At 40.7% G+C, this 21,302-nt stretch overlaps 1 protein-coding gene across 4 annotated transcripts in view; it reads left to right on the top strand.

The window, feature by feature from the left end:
• The window catches only part of NELL1 (neural EGFL like 1), a 474,045-nt gene that overhangs the window by 55,303 nt on the left and 397,440 nt on the right, over window positions 1-21,302 (top strand). Inside the window, exon 1 of one of the 4 annotated variants that reach the window (XM_075188426.1) lies at window positions 17,362-17,430. The exons of the other annotated variants lie outside the window; for them this stretch is intronic. The gene's annotated coding sequence lies outside the window, so the exon portion shown is untranslated. Of the gene's footprint in view, window positions 1-17,361; window positions 17,431-21,302 lie in introns of those variants that run through there. 4 annotated transcript variants of the gene reach the window in all.

Below are 21,302 nucleotides of genomic sequence, written 5' to 3'. Positions count from 1 at the left end.
CATCTATTCCGCAGCCATAGTTGAGATTTCCCCACGGGCACATTGTTGCTATTAAAAAAATAACTGATGACCTAGAAGCAGCAAAGATTTTTCGGTCTCAATTGTTCTTTGTCTTCTGATACGTACTTTGAAAACCCCCCCAGTAAATGTCTGGAACCTTGGCAGAGAGAACAAAAAACTTAGTAGACTTTATAAAATCTTCTATAAATAGTTTTGGAGTTTTATGGTTTTTTTTCTAAAAGTTTTTTTTTTCCTCCTCTTTTTCACATCAGTTGAAATGTTTTCACAGGAAAGTTGTGATGATGAAAGATCAGCGGATATTGAAATATATATGTGGAGATGGTATCCAGGGAGCATAGTGTGATTTTTACCCACCGTAGAGTTTTTCTGTTCTCTCTTCTATGAAGTATTACGGGAAATAAAAATTTCTTTACAATTCTGTAGATCTGATGGTGAAGTGAGGCTGCTGCTGAAAATCCTCTTGAGTGTTTTTACTTGTTTTGTCTACATGTAACTGCTCGGTATTTCCATCTGTGAATGATTAGCTCACGTTGGGTGTTTGTCAGTGAAACGCGTTGTGTGATAGTTATCAGCAGATTTTTTTTTTTTTTTGTAATTCATCCTCACTATTCACTACTTGCACTACAGTAATTGTGTAAAAATATCTATATTGAACTCCTTTTTGAGGAGTCGTATACACGCTTACTGTGCAGCTGAGGCATGCTTTTTCTGTTTATTAACCATTTTAGACAAAATAAGCTAGCTGTACTGCAATAGATCTATTCTGGTCAAACAAAGGGATTTTGTTTGACTGTTTTTACTTATTTTGACCAAGTTAAATTCACATTGCAGCTTGCGTGGTGCTTCTTGACCCCCCCAAAGATTCAGAGAACAATTGAAACCCATTTGGATTTCAAAAAAGTAGTATACACTTGTCTTGTGTTGCTGTGGGTATATGGTCATTGGCGGAATGCACTAATTGAGGCCAATGGAATTCCGGCAGTCAGACTGACCATGTGAATTGCCAAATTTAGATCCAGATCTGGTTTAACGTTATCTTCATAATGTCTGGTGCTGCCTTTAATCTGGCAAGGCAGTCATCCCATAAACGGATCTTTGGCAAGCTTGAGTACCTCTGTTATTGTCATTTGGAGTTCGGTTTGCTTTCTCAGGTTGGTGTAATTTTTGTGCCTAACATAATTTTGTTTTGGGTAGATCCGATTTAGTTGATCCCAAGAACAGAAGGCCTGATTGTATAGTTCTTCATAAGTCTAATTGTAGGCTGCAAAAATCCACATTTACTGCAATACAAAACAAAACAGGATTTTGGGTTGCACGTTACTTGAGCTCTCCTGTGCCTCTGGAGAGGAGTATCCACAGAGTGCAGTGTAAGTGAGTTATGGCTCTTATCATTATCTGCTCCCAATGCCCCAGAGTGAAGATACAGCAGGGGCCCTGGCAGCCATGATTGCTTGTTCATATTGGCCCTTGTAGAACTATGCTCTCTCCGAAGCAGATGGAGAATAGATAAACTGATTCCTTTTTTAGTCATTTCCATTTTGCATAACACACTATGTAAACTATTATCATTATCATAATCTATTTATATAGTGCCACTAATTCCACAGCGCTGTACAGAGAACTTACTCACATCAGTCCCTGCCACATTGGAGCTCACAGTCTAAATCCCCTAATATACACGGAGAGAGAGAGAGATTAGGGTCAATTTAATAGCAGCCAATTAACCTACCAGTATGTTTTTGGAGTGTGGGAGTAAACTGGAGCACCCGGAGAACATACAAACTCCACACAGATAAGGTGATGGTTGGGGAATCGAACTCATGACCCCAGCGCTGTGAGGCAGAAGTGCTAACCACTGAGCCACCATGCTGCCCAAGCAAGACAGGTTATCTTGTTTTGTGTATTAATTTCAGTGTAGTGGAAGTTATCATAGTGATTATGAATTAGTGCAGGAAATTGGTGAACTAAATTCTGCCTCTGTACTTCACATGTATGTCACATGGTCATCTAGACAAAGTGGTATTAGGGCTGTGCTCCCGACCTCCGGCTCTCGGGCCCCAAGATACTAACTGTCCTCCCCTCACTTCTATCCTCCGCAGTGGTGGCTCCGCTCACTGTCCTGCATGTCTATATGGCTCACACTGGCACACAGACGTGCAGGGTGGATGGGTAACTCTGCTCTGCTGGTATAGACACTATTCTGTGTCTCTTTCTTTCACTCATTATCTGCCCTTCTCATTTTCCTAATTGTACAGTGCTACGGAATCGGCGCTATTTAAGTAAATGATGATAAGGATTCTCTGCAGAGGCGGTACTAGCGAGCTGTGGGCCCCCGTGCAGGGAGGAGGGAACCGGGGCCCCTGACCCTCTGCATCTGCCATGCCGCGGGCCCCATTATCTCCATGGGCCCCGTAGCATTGCACCTGCTGCACCAATGGTAGATCCGCCACTGATTCTCTGCCATTCTTTCGCTCTCTCTCTCTCTCTCGCTCTCTCTATTTTTCTGCCATTCTCTTTGTCTCTCCTATGCTATTATATTACAGGTACCTCCATACTTGTTGTAATACAGTGGTACGTTTAGTTGAGGGGAGGCAGTCACTTAGTGCTACATAACCCCCTATGGTACACCCAGAGCCGGATTAAGGGGGGGCACGTGCCGCGGGGCCCCCCCTCTCTCAGGGGCCCCCCTGACCGAGAGCAGCTGCAGTTTTTGCAATTGCAGAAAAAATAAATAAAAGACCTGTAGCTGATCCTTATCCTGATCCCCCCCTCTCTTACCTTATGTGTGTTTGTGTGTCTGTGTCCCTGCCCTGTCAGTCATTCCTGCCTTCCTTGTGTGTTGTCCTTGGGATCGTTCTCTCTGGGATCGCGCTCTCTGGCCTTCCTCTGACAAGTCACATGGGACACATCACATGACCAGTTGCCGTCCCATGCGAGACAGAGGAGGCTCCTACACGGCTCTGCTGGATGCAGGTCAGTGTGTGAGGAGGGTGGGGGGGGGGTTTATCTGCTAAATGTAATAAGAGGGGGGATTGTATTAATATAATGAAGCAAGGGGGGGGGGGGTAGAGGTGATTTGTCTTACTGTAATGAGGGAAGAAGGGGTTGTTTTAAAGTAATGATGGAAGGGGGGGGGTTCTTATTGTAACGAGAGGTGACCTATTAATTTAATGGTGGACTGTGGGTGGGGACTAAGTTTGGGGAGAAGGAGGGCTATTTATTAAATGTGAATAGGAATTATTTAATGCTGGGGATGGGTTATATTTATTAAACATAAATGTTATTAATTTATTGCTGGGGCTGTTTGGAGGGAAGGAAATAGGTTACTTTATTAATTGGGAGTACTATTAATTTAATGCTGGGGCTGGGTGGAGTGAAAAAGGTCTAATTAATTGTGTGTATGCTATTTAATGTCAGGGCTGGTTGGAGAGAAAAGATCTATTTATACTAATGCTGTAATATATTTTAATGTTGGAGCCTCATTATTAAATGTGGGTGCTATTGATTTTAACGCTGGAGGTGGTTGAAGTTTTCTAAATTTAATGTATATATTTTTTTTCCAAATAAAGCCCCCAACATTCCAGGATCCAGACAAGCAGCAACTAAAGACGCCAGCAGCCACAGGTGGTGAAAGAGACAAGAACAGGTAGGAGAGAGCAGGACAATCTGCCAACTGTCCTGAATCTGGTGGGGCAGTCCAGAATTTGGGTGCCTGTCTCACTTAGTCAGGCTTTTGTCCAACTGCAAGGACAGTTGGGAGGTATGTCCCGCTTTACATCGTACTGCTCGTGAAGGTAGAGCTGTGTGCATCTAACAGTAGTGCACACAGTATTGCCTGTATATTTGTCGAAAATGATAACCATATAACATCATAGGGGCCCCCCGGCTTAAGTGCCCTGGGCCCCCCAGAGCCTTAATCCAGCTCTGGGTACACCCCCAATTTGAGGAAGCCATGCTCCTTTTCGAAACTCTGCATTACGCCCACACTGTCTTAATTCAGCAATTTCAACTGTTTGGAAGTTTTATACTGCACAAAAGTGCAGATCTACAGCAGCCAATCAGCAATTGGCTTATATCTGTCTGATGCAAGTTAGAAAAGTAAAGAAAATTTCTGATTGGTTAAAATGGTTCTTGTGCAGATATTCCGCTTTCCGTAATGTTCGTAAATAATACACAATGTCCATATGGCATCCAAAAAAAATGAAATACAAAAATGCAGCATAAACTCTACCTTACAACTGCAGTGATTTATGTAGAACCCTCAGATGTATATTTTAAAGTAACATCAAATCTTCCACTTAGCGATCATTTCCAATGATGTTTAATTACTCCGGGAGAAGAAGAAAAAATCATATTTATTACCGCACTAGGAATGCATTCCTTAATGACTGTTTTAAAGGTAATTTATGAAAAGATTTAGACGTTATTGCTGAAGGCACCAACTAAAAACAAGTCACGTGACAGATCTATTTAAATTTCAAGAACAAAGATTTATCTAGCGGAAAGCATGGCATTGGCATCCTGTGCACGTTTTATCGTTACGGATCAACCTGATCATATTTTATTCATGAGATGTGAGGTACCAGGATGAAATAGAAAAAAGGGAACGTTCATATTCATGATTATGGCACAAACTAAAAAAAACAAAAACTAGACCACTTATCCTAATTTCCTGCAACTGGTCCCTTTCAGGCTGCCAAGTATATTGCAACTTGTTTTGCAATAACATTTTGGAGATCATGGTTTATTTTTAGAAACCTTTTTAAAGGAGTTAAATGTACAATCACAAGGATTTTTGAGTAAAGTTTCCACGTGTAATCTTCCCCACCACAGCATCCCTCCTGGCTCGCCATCAAACTTTTTTCGGAACTGGGAGGGGGGATTTCATAAAGTGTTCTTTTGATGTTTTCAACAGAATTTATTAACAATGTTATGGGTAAATTGCAATCTATAATGGTGTTACAATTTTGAAACTCTAATAATCAGATTGTCTACAGTTTATATTGGGTTGATGCATGTGTATAGCTGTCTGTTTGCTAGACAGTAGATGGAGTTTTAAAGAAAATGTAACGCTTTGCAAAAAAATTTGAAAGCTTTTTATCATTGAAATAACTGTAACTTTTAACCCCCAGCCTCACTTTTTACTTGTAAACAGTAAGCGGTTGCATTGTCACTAATTAGTTGTTACCAATGGCGGAACTTCAGTGAGAGGGGGCCCTTTGCTTTCCACTGAGGCATAAGGTGAGCCACACACTCTATGGACATTATGTTAATCTATATAATAGAGATGCTCAGGCTGTTCCTTGAGAACCGAACACACCCGAACTTAGGGGATCGGACTACCGGAATTGAAAACGAGGCAAAACATCATTGTTACTTCGTCGGATCTCGCAAGTTTTAAATTCCTTTTAAAGACCCAACATAGCGAGGGGTGGGAGGGAGGGCGGACCCCCATTTATCTTTCCTGCCACTGCTGGGTGCCAGTGTGTCCTAGATGTGCTAGGACCTGCCGTGTGTTTGTGTCATTGCTCTGTCGCTTACCATCCAGCCAGGTCGCTGCAGTATTTGTCCGAAAGTGTATGAAAATAAATAATATTGTGACCTGTGAGGTGGGCAAAATTGACTGCAAATTACTTGAAATTAGTGTTATTGAGGTTAATAATAATGTAGGAATAAAAAGAGCAAAGTTATGTGACTTTAGCATATTTTACTTTTTTTTCTAAAAAATCCAAAACTCAAAACACACGAGGGCGGTTTTGCCAAAACACAAAGCTAATCCAGATCCAAAACCAGTTCACTGGGGTCAGTGAGCATCTCTACTAACAGGTATATAGTTTATTTGGTGCAAATAATTAATATTATATTATAATAAAAAAAAAGATAAAATTAGTACAAAGTGTAAATAAAAGAAATACTTAGGTGCTGAATAGATTGTCCCAGTAGAAATATATTTAGTCACAGATTAACCAAGGACCCCGTCTTTTTCCGTCCAGAAGATGGCACGTATACTGGAAAGCTAGGAAAAACTAACTGGAAACAAACAGGTACTTGGTATCAAGACAAGACTTGGGATATATGAAATCTTCCAAAAAGGAAAACTGTAAGTGTTGCCCACCGGAGCCAATCAGAATCTACCTTTCTCTAGAATGTACTTATATAAATGACAGTTAGAATTTTATCGGTTGCTATGGGCAACACCTCCACTTTTTCTTTTTAGAATGTTTGACAGATCCGTCTCTTTAAAACTTTCCATCCCTGACGCACGGTATAAAACGATTTAGTTTAAGATCAAAACAATAATTATGCTTGCACAATATTAACACATCCCACTTGCTTTATTTCATGAGACATTAAAACGTTCTAACTTTTTTTGTCGTTTTAAGAGGAAGACAATGGCGCAGGTGTTCTGTGTAATGGAAGGTAGCTTTTATGTGACTAAACTGCTTTTTTTTATTTTTTATTTTTATACACCGAGAATCCTATTTATGGCTCATCTCAGTGTGTGTGATAATTGTCTTGGCTTTATTCACTAGTCTAAAGTAGGCTGCGCAGGCAGCGAGTCCCAAACTAATTAGCTAACAAGGCATGTAATTTGATTTACTCACATGATTTCCAAGCAGATGATGTGGTTTTTTTTTTAATGATACTGTCAAGACACCTACAGCCGTCGGTATAACCAGTCATTGCATAGATAGAAAAGTGCATCAAATATATTATTTTTTATTCATCTTTGGGGGGGACGTTGCCATTGTTCAGTATTTTATTGCACTGTTGGTTGATCTGATATCTAACCCTAATCTGTCATCGTGAGATACAGAGGCTGATTTCTCAAAGGGTGTCAAATCCAATTGTTCTGGCGATACCTGTTCAAGTGTGATTGAATGTGGGAATTGACGAGGGGGAACGAGTGTCCAACGGTATCTAATAGAGTAAATGAAACCTTTGGCTTTATTAACCGAGGGACGGGTTATACATAGCGAATTGAATATCAGTAGCGATGCAAGGTCACAGAATGGAAGGACAACTGTGACCATTAGAGATGCTCAGGCTCGGTTCCCCGAGAACAGAACATACCTAAACTGAGCCGATCCGAGTACCGAGCCGGCTCGGTACTTACGCGCACCCTCGAAATTAAAAACGAGGCAAAATGTCATTGTTACGTCGTCTGATCTTGCGAGCTTTCGTCTCTATAAGTACCGCCCTCCACGGCGATCCAGCACCATTTCACAGAGGGACACAGAAGGGGTAGCACAGTTCTTGGCAGTCTCTAGTGCAGTTGGGCAGCGTCATAGGTAGAACAGAAAGAGGAGTGGTAGCAGAGTTCTTCAAAGTCTACAGTGACATTCAAGAGAGCTCCATTGCTCCATTGCCAATTGTCATTGCTGAAATAGAAATACTAGGGCTGGCAGGCTTGGTGTAAGTCTGCAGTCACATTGTACTGTGTTATATAGGTAACATACAAAGAGGAGAGCTCCATTGCTAATTGTCATTGCTGAAATAGAAATAATAGGTCTGGCAAGCTTGTTCTTAATCTGGAGTCTTTGTTTGAAAGTGTATGAAAATAATATTGTGACTTTTTGAGGTGGTCAAAAATGACTGTAAATGACTTGACATTAGTGTTATTGAGGTTAATAATAATAAAGGGGGAGGGGAGCAAAAATATGTGATTTTAGCAAAACAAAATAGGGATTTTAGAAAAAAATAGGGATCCCAAACCAAAACACGCAAGGGCGGTTTTGACAAAACTAAAACACAAATTTAATCCAGATCCAAAACCATAATACGGGGGTCAGTAAACATCTCTAGTGACCATACCCCAAATTAACTTGGTTGTACCCCAAATTAGCCCTATCGGAAGAGCAATAGTCTTGTGTGGAGGGTCTTCTGCCAAAGAACATTGATGGCCTGTCTGGTGAGGTATCTACTCCTTCTGGCCAAGTGACAGGGATTACATGGCCTGTCGTGAGAGGGGAGTGCATTTTGGCTGCTCAATTTTTCAAAGTCAAGTCAAATGCTTCTCTTGCTTTGAACTTGGGGTCCAAGTAGTGAGTTTCTCCTGAACCTGTATTTTGTACGAGAGTTAGAGAAGTTTGGGGTAACTCTGTGATCCAAGGAATCCTTACTACTGAAAGCCATGTACCCCCCCCCCCCTCTCTCAACCATCTGTTGAATCTTTAGAACCATAAGAGTAATTGACTGTCACCTCTTGACTGGTATATGGGGTGTGTAGATTTTATTGTAATTACGAACTTCTTAAATTTTGTCTGTCTGACTCCGATTTGGTTACAATTCACATTTGGCTAGAATTGTTGGTGCTATATATAGACCCGCTTCATACCCCCTCCAAGAAGGTGTTGGTTTTCGTGTCCACAGTTACAAGCCAGTTCTAAATTTGTGATATAACACGTGTAATCAAATTACAAAGCACAAAATGAAGAACAAGGATTTAAAGATAATATCCACTGTATCTCATGCATCATCCAAACCTTGTCCAAGTCAGTGAGATGGGCTTTTGCAGAAATATGGCAGCATGCAGGAATGACTCTTCAACGCTTATCCAAGTAAACAGAGCAGTTCTAAATCCTCAGTAAAAGATAAATGGGCAATTCTCTATTAAATATGTTGCTTTCTTTTTAGTGAACATGATTAAATGCCTTCTTAACATTAAATTGTTGGCTATAATTGTATCTACCTCACACCTATCCGTAACCTCCAATTTACATCCACATAATAAGGTGTAGCCTTCGTCACTACTTTTCATAAATAAATTCCTTCTATCTTGTGGATGCTGAGTGAGTCCTATTCACATCAAAGTGCTTTGTAAGTGACTGGATGGTGGATTAGGTACAATGTAACCTATAAGTGGCTGGACTTGATTCACTGTACGTAGGTGATTTTATATTATTGTGGTTTATAAGCAATGGCTTTATTGCATGAACTTTCTGTTATGCTTACGGAGACAATTATTCTGCACTACATCTATGTTAAGAGTTTCCATAACAAAGAACAATAGACCTGTATTTGTATTAGCAGTAACACAAGTAAAACACTAGCGGATACATTGGAAGAAAGATGGCAACACTTGGTCTAAATAGTCATTCACATATACAGAGCAGAGAATATTAAACCAAGTTTGGCCAACCTGTGGCTCTCCAGATGTTGACAAACTACAAGCCCCAGAATGCTTTGCCAGTAGATAGCCAGCCAATAGCTGGCAGGGTATACTGGGACTTGTAGTTTCACAACACCTGGAGTGCCACAGGTTAGACAGGGCCGATATAGACTACCCAGTTGTTAATTTATTACTGACTCTATGTTGCTTAATACAAATTCTGTTGCTGGCCCCATGCCAGGGCATGTTGGAAATATTGCAATATTCCCTGCGATATTAAAAATGTACCTTTTTATCACCTTAAATTTGCTGCATATTCTGGGTAATTTTATTGGTAGTTTACAGTGAAGTATAATACCTGCTCTGTAAATCTAATGCACCTCAGTGTATTGCTACTGTGTGCTTGAGAAGTGATATTCTTTCTTAAGGATAATGACATGTATTTCACTTTATGGTTCTTCAATCTGCGTATGTTCATCTTGACATAATCTCCTTTTGCAGAGTTTATAATAATTGTCCTTTTCATGCTGTCTTTTGTAACAGAATAATAGGAGAGTTCTTCTAAATTGAAAAGCTTCTGGAAACAAGATATTAAAGTATCAAAGTGATAATCTCATTGTCGTATGCCATTTGCCTCGCCACTAATTGTGGTTCGTTTGGCGGCTCGGTAGAAATGAAAACGTTGTTACCTGGTGTGGCGTTCTCACTGAGCCGGGGGATCTTACCTTGGAAATATAAGCGGCGCTCACCTGTAATTTCTCCAATCTCTAATTTTAATGCAAAACACAGTACACCAAAAACATTAAGTAAAATGAGACCTCTTAGTAAGTGGGCTCTATTTTTTATTTATTTATTTATTTTATTTTACCTCTTGAAACACAGTGGTTTGTTTTATTAGACTAAAATATGGGCTTAACCTGGACAAGAACATTTGAGTCTGTTTGTAACAGGATGGACCACCTATGCCACCTTGTCTGTTGTGCTGCTGGGGACCAGTTGGGCTTGCCTTGCCACCGTCCCCTTTTTCAAATGTGTCCTCTAACCGCAGTAGGAGGGGCTTAACCTACTGCCACCACTGAACTCCTTAGCGGCATCCAGAACCGCGTCCTTCTGGGTAACTGTCACTGCTAGTGTATTGCCTCACTGGGCACCTGGGCTGGTATCCCTGACCTCTTCCTGTAGTTCAGGGTTGCTGTAGATGGTTCTCCCTGGCCTATCACACTGGCCAGAGATGCTGGGTAGCGGGAGGAGCGTTGGTACTGGAATGCTGGGTCCAAACCTCAGAACAGTCGGAAACAGATTAGATTTGGGTCTAATCTGTAGGTCACAGGAATTACAGCAGGGCAGTAGTCGTCAAAGCAGGATCTTGAAGCAGATGATGTTTATTTAGCTCAAGTGTCCTAATAAGGACAGTTCACACTGGTTATTGTACCAGTGATCAGAAAGTCAGAAGGAACAATAATACATTACATGGTCACATAGCTCTCCTTTTTATACAGATTCTGACACATGTCAGCAGGAGGTAACACCACCTATTGATCCTAGATGGCTTCAACACATCTGAAATATTCCATCAGATCTCAGGATGTAATCTAATCTTGCATATAACACAATTTAACTTTCAGAAGTCAATCTATGAGTTTCCAAAACGTGCTGTGATTCCCTGCATCCGGTCCCAGAGATATATGAAACCTAAAAAGTTAATAAAAAATTAAAAATGTGAACATTTAAAGATAGAGCGTTTTGCCAATTATTCAACTTTTATTATGTACAATCAGTTTTCAGCCTTACGGTTTTTTTGAAGTTCCCGGCTCAGTTACATTTCAATTGAGGAGATCTAATTGGGAGTATTACCTGGGTACACTAATCTGTTTTACCTGTTCATATATAAATATTATATCCTGTTTAGTGTAACACATTTCAACTAGATCAAGTTTCCACCTAATTAATTTGATTGCAATATTTACATGAAATTTATATCTCCGCAAGATTATGCCCCGAGGACCAGCAGAAATCCCGAAAATGGTGAAACTTGTTGTAAGAGTTGGGGAAGAGGAACCATTTTTCTGGAGTCCTGCTCAAAACACGAGGTGATGAGATGGTGTTGAAATAGACAGCAAAAACAGATGCATGTGAACCCGAGGCAACAAATATTTCTATTGATCATTAAAATATTATCTCTCATCAAACTAAACAAGATTTTAAATATTGCGTTCTATTTACCATTGCTCAGTGGTGATTAGTATAACTTTGGATTGTAAAATATATGCTTAATAATAAAATCCTTAATTGCATAGTAAATTTGCACTCCTTATCTTACAGAATTAGTCATTACCATAAATGACTTAATGGAAACACAAACAAATGTGAACAAAACAGCGGCAAAGTAGCAAGAAATAAAAGATGTGTTTGAAACGGACACAATTTCTGTTCCAATTACTCAGGTCCCCGGGTATTAAATAGGTCAGAAAACTTGCAGAAGTTCCAGGTGGAGATTGTTAATTGACTCCAGATCTTCTCTGCCTGACCAATGATGCCACATGTAAAGATGACGATGAGTAATGTGACTAATTTTAACACTGTGAACAACGCAGCAACAAACACTTAGACATTAAGATCCAACTGAGATTAGAACTCAATCTGTTTTGTTTTGGAGTTTTTTGTCACTGATTAGCTGCAGGATACTGTGCAACAAATTGCTGGAGACTGGACAGTGTCTGGTCAACACATTACTGTCTGTTGTTTGTTTTTTTATTGATTTTTAAGCAGAAAATAAAACTTTAATTTAAAAAGTGAAAGTTAGAGCGAGCCAGTCATACTTTTTAAAGTGTTTGGAAGCATGCACTGAAGCTGCTAATAAGGCAATTTACATAGAGATTGTGTAAGACCTAATTACCTAATTTTTATACCACTCTCTCCAGGAGATACTGTAAGGGGGGAACCAAAGGGCACACGTGGGGGGTGTGATGGCCCGTTTTGTATCATTGCACAGTAGGGAACGGGTCTATAATGATACAACTCGCGGCAAATTTCATTATCATGACCCCCCCCCTTACACCCCCTTACCAAGACGATAGGAGCGTGGCTTGCTTTTCCAGGAGAACTCTCCGATATTCCTGGAAACTAGGAAAATGTGATTTAAAAACTTAAAAATGCAATAAAAATGCTCTGTTGTGACTTTGCATGCCTGCTTAATTACGGCCTGGCTTTCCCTGTCCCCTTGTTAGTCATTTATGACATAAAAGAATAAAACTATATTTTAGGAGAGAACCAAAAAGGTTCAATGGACAAAGGGTGTGCTCCGAAGTGTGCCTTGGCAAATCGGACTTTAAAATGACGTCTTCCGACATGTGGAATTTCAGGCAGATGAGAAATTCTGCAACGCTAAGCGTAGATTACACTTGGCGGATGAGCATATGCCCTCGCACACCTAAATAAGAAGTGCAGGTCCATGCTTTATGACGGCAAAAGCTGGAAATGCAGAAAGATACAGTTGAGAGTCACATGGTCATCGACCAATTGGAATTGCCAGCTAGCCTGACCAAAATCCATTTTTTTTTGGTCTCTGGCCGCCAAATGGACCAATTTCTTCGGTCAAACCCTACGCGACTGAACTGGTCCTTCCCATTCTTAGGGCTCTAATCCCACCGAGAGAAACTAGTCGTGCTTACCCAATTGAACACTGTTTTCCTTTTCCTTTCTTGAAACGTATATGGAATAACAGTAACTGGTGCAAAAACACTAAATTATTATACCCTATTTATGATGCACTGACACACATCAATATATAGATACACCCAAGTAGCATTTTCACTGAGTTTGTAAAGCTTAGGAACCACTTCCTAAAATCAATATAGCTTTTGTTCTTGGGGCAGCTAGTGGGAGTCATTTTGTTGCAGCCATTGATTTTTGTAGCAAATTGTATCCTCTTAACATAACGCTTGCTATGTACTTTTTTTTTTGTAACTTTCCACTTGCTGTGCACTTGGATACACTAATGAGTACAAAGTATAAGGCTATACTGTCATAGCCGTTAGTCACTGAAATAATGAGAAATATGACCCTGCTCTATTTTTTGTTTTTTATTTGCACAGTATTTTTCAATAAATGTTTATAGGTGTGTATGTATATATGTGTGTATGTATATATGTATGTATGTATGTATGTATGTGTATACATACATACATACATACATACATACATACATACATACATACATACAATTTTATATTTCCCATAATTGCATTGATCTCTTCCAGGTGCTCTGGTTCCCTCCCAAAACATGCTGGTAGGTTAATTGGCTTCTAATAAAACCGTATGTCTATTCCAATGGGCAGGGTTTGATTATCCAATCGGATGAGGAGATTGCAGCCTAGGGTGCAAGGCTTTTGGGGAGTGGGGGTGTGTGAAATATTTAGGGCTACAAAATTGTGACCGTGTATAAGCTGAGATTTTAAAGGCTGGGGAGCTAGAGAAAATAAGGCTATATATGATAAAAGTTTTCAAAGACTGAATTAGCATGAAAGCTGTTAAAGATTTGGGCAGACAACCCCTTGTGCTTAACTAGGATATAGCTTATAATGGGTTAAGACTGTAAGCTGGTTTTCTTATCTGCATCTGATATGATGTTTGAAGCCATTGATGTAGACTGAATCATGTCACAAATTTCCTAGAGTGCGTCGTGCTTTATCAGCAGATATCATGGGATTTAAAATCCAGCTCTAATCCCAGATTAATTCTTCTCCTCTGGGTTTGTATAGAACTTGACAAAAACATTCATTGTGATTAGATAAGGGGGAGAAAACACGTGTTTTCTTGTCTGGTTCTAGCATAAAACCATGTTACTTCAAAATTCAATATGTATATTTGTTTCACGATCTCCCACGAGGCAATGAGATCCATCGCTGCGGCAGAAAATTGTTGATCTTCGATGAAATCTAAACCTGTATTAAAATGAACCTGTCAAAATGCACACCCCGGGGAGGCAGCCATTTTATCCATACTCCATATTAATTCATTACAAACTAGTGACATCACTGGGGCATAGGAGCCATTTTGTAGCTGAAGCTCTATACCTTCTATCCGTTAACTAAGAGCTTATTTGCCAACATTTTAAACTGGTTTCCAGGGATATTTTGCTGCTAAACTGGTGTCTAATAATATTCATCCATTTAAATTAAAGAATATATGGGAAAAATTGTATTTATCCCTTAATACCTGGGGCCCTTGTGAGGTAGTTGCATCATTTAGGCAGTGTTGGTGGCCATTTTGTGGTATGAATCAATATATTGCGCATCCAATCATCATGTTTGTTACTCAGTGATGTCACTAGTTCCTACTGCATGGATAGCCGATAGTATATTGGTTCAGTCCACAAAATGGCTTCCTCTATTAGGGTTCTTTTACACTGCATTTAGGTACAATTGCACAAAACCATATCAACCACTCAGACATTTGCTTTTGTTGTCTAACTTACAAATACTTCACTACTTTTGAAAAATCGTTTCAGGATAGGTAAGATAATTCATAACTACACCTATGTGCTGGAAAGTGGTGGACATTTTGTTGTAGCTCAGCTCCTCCTCTAAAGGTGGTGTGTGGTGAAACGTGGTATTAATATCACCCTAACGAGCCTGTCCTTCGTTTCACACAAAATGTGTATTTTATCATGTACTTTTTATAGCCCTTGCTTTTGTTCCCCAGCTCAACAGAATACCACTGCAGTGTCTATTTGCATGTGGATAAGGGGACATTGTAGCTCATTTTAAATATGTATATTGTTTGTTGTATCTTGTTGATATTGCATGGAAGCTGTTAGTCATTGTCCTTAAAGTGAAGCCAGGTGGGTTATGGGTAAGGATCAGATAACCGGATACAGGTGAGGGGCAAGGCAAATTAGTATCCATTGTTCTCAACATGACTAGTTCACACATTTCGTTTAGAGCCCAGCAGGGGACCTTCTGTGGAAGTACAGCTCATCTCCACCCCTCCAACTTCCTGATACAGCACCCGCCAATGGTTAAGAAGGATAGACCCAGGTGTTTGCCCAGGGAGGGAAAAACACGGTGGAAATTAGACCCTAGATATAAGGAGCCACTGCCGGGGTGGGGGAGGGGATGTTCATTCTGGGACTGGAAGCTGCAAGGTGGCTGGTTTTAGAATTGCCGTTCTCTACCAGTGAAATAAATCGGCAGATCAATGGGTCGTCGTCCGGACAGCCAGGTGACTGTAACTCCTAAAGTTAGTGGGGAAAGGAACAGATATTGTGGTAAACCTTCCTGGCATTTATTTACAGTGTGTATATAATAATCTAGTGATTGTTTTTGTTACAATAAATATATTTTAATTTCTAACTGCATTTGACTGAGTGACTGAGAACCCTAGAAGGTACTGGGTAGACATCACTCTCATAGTAAGGCACCCCAGGGTGAAGTGAGTAGAATTGGGCCAGAAAACCCAGTATCTTGACATGTCCTGCTACAAGAAAATGGTCGCTGTTCTCCAGCACACTGATGTAGTCATTGCTAATTCTTCTCTCCAGTGTCTGCCCATATCTTTCTCCTGCTTGACTTCAGGGAGAGAGCCAGACTCTAATGGAAGTCTTTGAGATCCTCCACTATTTTGGGAGCCTCACGGACATTTCGGGAGAGTTGGCAAGTATGACCTTACACCAGATGGATAATATGTATTTGTTGAGTGGTTTCTGTGTTTCTGCACATATTTTGCATAACCATAATGTTAGAGAATGAGCCCCACAGTTTCTTGGCGATAACTATAGGCTAAAGCATTCAGCCTGCAATTGTTGTAACTGAAGAGCCTTAAGTGCTCTGTGCAAAGATTATCTTCACCTAGATTAGAGCAGAGAGCAAAAGGCAGCTGATACAATCATTATTTTCATGTGCTGACTATTTGATTGTTCCTTCAGGGAAGACCTTTTGCACTAGTTCGACTCAAAAGAGCTTCCAGGATCCGTGCCATAAAGTAGTTGTCATTTCATCTCATCTGTGATTGAACTAAACAGGTCTGTCTGCATTAAAGACACGTTAATAATTCCAAGTGCTTTTACAGGATCTATATTTATCCTAATTTCACAGGCAACCTGTTTTCTACAACACAACTCATTCCTTTAGTAAATCCTGACATGAGTAATGGCTTTGTTATTTAATGATCAAGGAGGAAGTGTTTTAAAAAGAAGCTACCATGAATATTTTAAATTGTTTGCAATCTAAACAATGAAAATCAGCTGCTATAATTCCAGAACCACGTGAATTTAAAGTGGAACCAAATGGAAAAACAAATAAAATAAGAATAATAGCAAACTAATAATTAAACTGTATTTCTCCTTCATCCACTCTGGGGGACACTGCTACCATGGGGTTGTATGAGGGCGCATGGAGTTGGCACTTAACTATTTAACAACTAAGTTTGCTGCTGACTCCTCCCCTCTGCAATCCCACAGACCCCAGTTTTGTTTAAGTGCCCAAGGAGTTGGGCTGCGGTTAGTACTGCTCTGCAGTACTTGCTGCTTAGGTTTAGATTTTATTATTTTTATTATATTATTGGTATGAGTATAGGTGAGGATGGATGTATGTAACATCTTCTTACTCACAGATTATAAATGGAGCAATGCTCTGTTTTCCTTTAAAAAAGAAGAATATTTATAAAAGAGAGACCGCACAGCTCAGTGTGGTGTTTATTGATCAAGAGCAGTGACAGCGCTAAGCGACTGTCACTGCACTGTCCCGACGGGTCCGGTGCTGCCACCGGCAGAGAGCACCGCACTCCGTCCGAGGACCGCACATACTGGGAGATACCAAGTCCTCCACTGAGGCGGAGGGGGAACTTGGATCTCATAGAGCCCTAGGAAGGATTCCAAATGGGCATTAATACAGGAACACAACGCAGTGTGGGCAGCCTGGGCTGATAGAGGCTTCCTATGGGCGTCTGAACCATCAGACAGCGGGGAGTGAGTGAGAGATTCTCCGGCTGTCAGTGGTACGCTCCGAGGCGGTGGATATTCGCACCTTTTCCTGTCAGAGAGTTCTACTGCTGCTGGCTCCTCGTCACATGTCCTCCTTGTGTCCGCTCAGTACACCTTAGGGGATATATATATAAAAAAAAAAGAAAACACCAGTGCTGGGAGTGTAATGTAGACCACCCCCCCCCTCCTGCTGATTGGTACATTCCAAAGGCGGGAAAATCCAGCTACAGTTACCTCAGAGGATCCTGACTGATATAATGGTGGAGAATCATCTGCTGCTGCTTCACTTCATTGTCAGCAGCACTAAGTACCCCAGGTGTTTATGATATATGTCAGCAGAGTTTGTATATGTATATCCGTTTGTTTATATATATATATATATATATATATATATATATATATATATATATATATATATATATATAATGTGTGTTTACAGAAGGCATATAGGGTTATAACTAGACTCTATCTGTACTTAGGTGATTTTATACAATATCTTCCACTGTTACAATATTATTACCACAAATATGTATATTACTGTTATGAAGCTATTATTAGTCAGAGTCAGAACTAGTAATTATTTTACTGTATTTTTCTCTGTGAAAGTCGCCTAATCTGTATTTCTTATAAAAAAAAAAAGAAAGAAATATAATGTCTGATAAGAACAAGAATTTTATACCTATTCACAATGCCTGTTAAATTATCTGTGGAGTACAGAGACCGGGGCCGTTAGTGCTCAGTGTTACCCTGTCCTCAACAGTAAGTACCTCACTGGGGAATAACTAGTTACTGAGGGTCCTTGTGGTAATAGAGAGAAGACTATATATATATATATATATATATATATATATATATATATATATATATATATATATATATATATAATCTATCTACCTACAGTTTAGAGTTTTATTATAGAAGGATCTGAAGGTAATGCAGACAGTATATTAAATGGGTGCTCAGTCAATGATTGAGACATAATTTTATTATTCAGAGATTAATTTCCTTACTGTTTTGAGTCATTAGCCGGGGTCAAAACAAACGTGGTTATACTATTATCTCTGTGCTGTGATTGTTTATGGTCTTTCTGCTTCTTTTTAAATAATAACATAGAAAAACTGAGGAGGCTACTGTGTGTGACTGACAGGCTGCTCTCTATCAGCAGTATAAACTGTGTGTAACTGACAGGCTGCTCTCTATCAGCAGTATATACTGTGTGTAACTGACAGGCTGCTCTCTATCAGCAGTATATACTGTGTGTAACTGACAGGCTGCTCTCTATCAGCAGTATATACTGTGTGTGACTGACAGGCTGCTCTCTATCAGCAGTATAAACTGTGTGTAACTGACAGGCTGCTCTCTATCAGCAGTATATACTGTGTGTAACTGACAGGCTGCTCTCTATCAGCAGTATATACTGTGTGTAACTGACAGGCTGCTCTCTATCAGCAGTATAAACTGTGTGTAACTGACAGGCTGCTCTCTATCAGCAGTATATACTGTGTGTGACTGACAGGCTGCTCTCTATCTGCAGTATATACTGTGTGTGACTGACAGGCTGCTCTCTATCTGCAGTATATACCGTGTGTGACTGACAGGCTGCTCTCTATCAGCAGTATATACCGTGTGTGACTGACAGGCTGCTCTCTATCTGCAGTATATACCGTGTGTAACTGACAGGCTGCTCTCTATCAGCAGTATAAACCGTGTGTGACTGACAGGCTGCTCTCTATCAGCGGTATATACTGTGTGTGACTGACAGGCTGCTCTCTATCAGCGGTATATACTGTGTGTGACTGACAGGCTGCTCTCTATCAGCGGTATATACTGTGTGTGACTGACAGGCTGCTCTCTATCAGCGGTATATACTGTGTGTGACTGACAGGCTGCTCTCTATCAGCGGTATATACTGTGTGTGACTGACAGGCTGCTCTCTATCAGCGGTATATACTGTGTGTGACTGACAGGCTGCTCTCTATCAGCGGTATATACTGTGTGTGACTGACAGGCTGCTCTCTATCAGCGGTATATACTGTGTGTGACTGACAGGCTGCTCTCTATCAGCGGTATATACTGTGTGTGACTGACAGGCTGCTCTCTATCAGCGGTATATACTGTGTGTGACTGACAGGCTGCTCTCTATCAGCGGTATATACTGTGTGTGACTGACAGGCTGCTCTCTATCAGCAGTATATACTGTGTGAGAGTCACAGGCTGCTCTCTGTCTATGGGCAGGGCCGGATTTACCGTTAGGCAACTGCCTAGGGCCTAGTGGTCCCCAGAGTGCCCAGTCAGGACTGGTGGTGAGGGCGGGGTAGGCAAGGCGGAGGAGCGCTCCCCTCTGCCTGCCATCCCTCTCTGTCCGCCAACATACTAAAATAAACATCGGCCGGAAACAAACTTAAAAATAACAACAAACAACAGTCACGTGATCGCGTGACAGGTCCCGGCAGTCTCTCCTCCTCATTCAGGCGGAGCAGAGAGGAAGAGAGACTGCCGGGACCTGTCACGCGATCACGTGACTGTTTGTTTTTTGTTTTTTCTTGTAAGTCTGTTTCTGGCCACAGTGAGGACTAACCGAGGAGCTGCGCGCTGGAGAAGAAAGAAGACCAGAAGACAGAAAAAGGAATACAAAAGAGAAAAAGACAGGTAAGTAAAACAGAGGCACATAGGGTGAGGTGATAATGAAGGGGCACAGAGGTGACACAGTGAGGGGTCACAGAGGTGATATAATGAAGGGGCACAGAGGTGATATTGTGAAGGGGCAAAAGTGTCAATAAATGGGCATAGTGTGATGATTGAGGGACAAAGGTGACAAGGGCACATCCTTGGATTTATGCGTATTATTTTTGCAAACAACTTTAAGAAGTATTTCTGTCCTGACTTAAATACTTATTTGGTTGTTTTGACCCAACTACTTAAAAAACGGGACTGCTCGGTAATTATTTAGGGGTGCCTTTTTCTGCAGCAGGGTGGCCTTGCTCTTTTCACATGTTAGGTACGCCCCCAAAGATGCAAGCCACGCCCCCACATCCTTTGGTGGTGTGGCGGCACATGCTTTCACTTCTACTTAGCTATAGGGGTATATGGTAGGCTGCAAAAATATAGTGCTATGTATTGTTTCAGGGAGGGGGCCCAAAACCAATATCCTGCCTAGGGCCCTATGAGGTCTAAATCCGGCCCTGTCTATGGGTAGTACCGGAATCGCTGCCACTGATCAGCAGTATTCTGTGTGTAACTGACAGGCTGCTCTCTATCAGCAGTAGACTGTGTCTGTCTGACAGGCTGCTCTCTATCTGCGGGTACTCTGTCCTAGACATGGTTCTGGAGGGATGAGTACCTTACATCAGTTTTGCCTTACACATATCTGTACAAATAGATTTCTGTAGAATATTTACTAATTCCTTCACATAGTTATCAACTTGTTGAGATTCTTCTATTGTGAGGATTATTCTGTTATATATTGATACAACCGTATATTGATACAGGATTGTGTTGGGTACTATGATTAGCCAAGCAACCGTACTTTACTGCCGGTGAATGCCCCTAAATCACAAACTACGTGTTTTGGGTCTTTTTGGAAATCCTTTCTTGCGAACACGGACTATTAAGTTCAACCCGCCAATACAGGTAGTCTCCTTGCAATTTGAGGACAGTTGCAAATGGGAGGAGATGCTTACTCTAGAAGATGTCCGAATCCCAAGATCTTAAAATAAAAAAATAAAATACAAATATATTAATAATAAAAAATTAATTACTAATCCGCATGACGGGACCTTACTCTCCTCGCGACTGTGGAGGTAGGGGGTCACCTACAATTATTCAAATATCAGTGGGCGACGTACATCTAAGATATTTGGAACTTGGGGATCATGTCCAGAGTGGAGAAACACCGGGGGCTTCATTCAAACCTGTTCTTGGTGCCCAAAACAGGACGGATCATTTCTAAACCTCAAGAGGCTAAAACAACATCTACGAGTAGACAAGTTTCGGATGGGATCAGTCCTTTGTTTTTACAGTAGGAAGCTCCCATTATCAATTCAGGGCTTTCCGCTTTGGCTTTCCAGAGCCAGAGAGTTTTCACAAATATTATGGCGGTAATGGCAGAACATTTACGTGCCTTGTGAGAGAACATTATTCCGCATTTGGACTATTTTCTCCTCAAAGACTTATCAGGTCCTTTTATCT

This window comes from Mixophyes fleayi, chromosome 10 (genome assembly GCF_038048845.1).
Source record: "Mixophyes fleayi isolate aMixFle1 chromosome 10, aMixFle1.hap1, whole genome shotgun sequence".
Classification (NCBI taxonomy): domain Eukaryota; kingdom Metazoa; phylum Chordata; class Amphibia; order Anura; family Limnodynastidae; genus Mixophyes; species Mixophyes fleayi.
The sequence above is the reverse complement of the archived record's forward strand: the minus strand, read 5'-3'. Positions and strand labels throughout refer to the sequence as shown.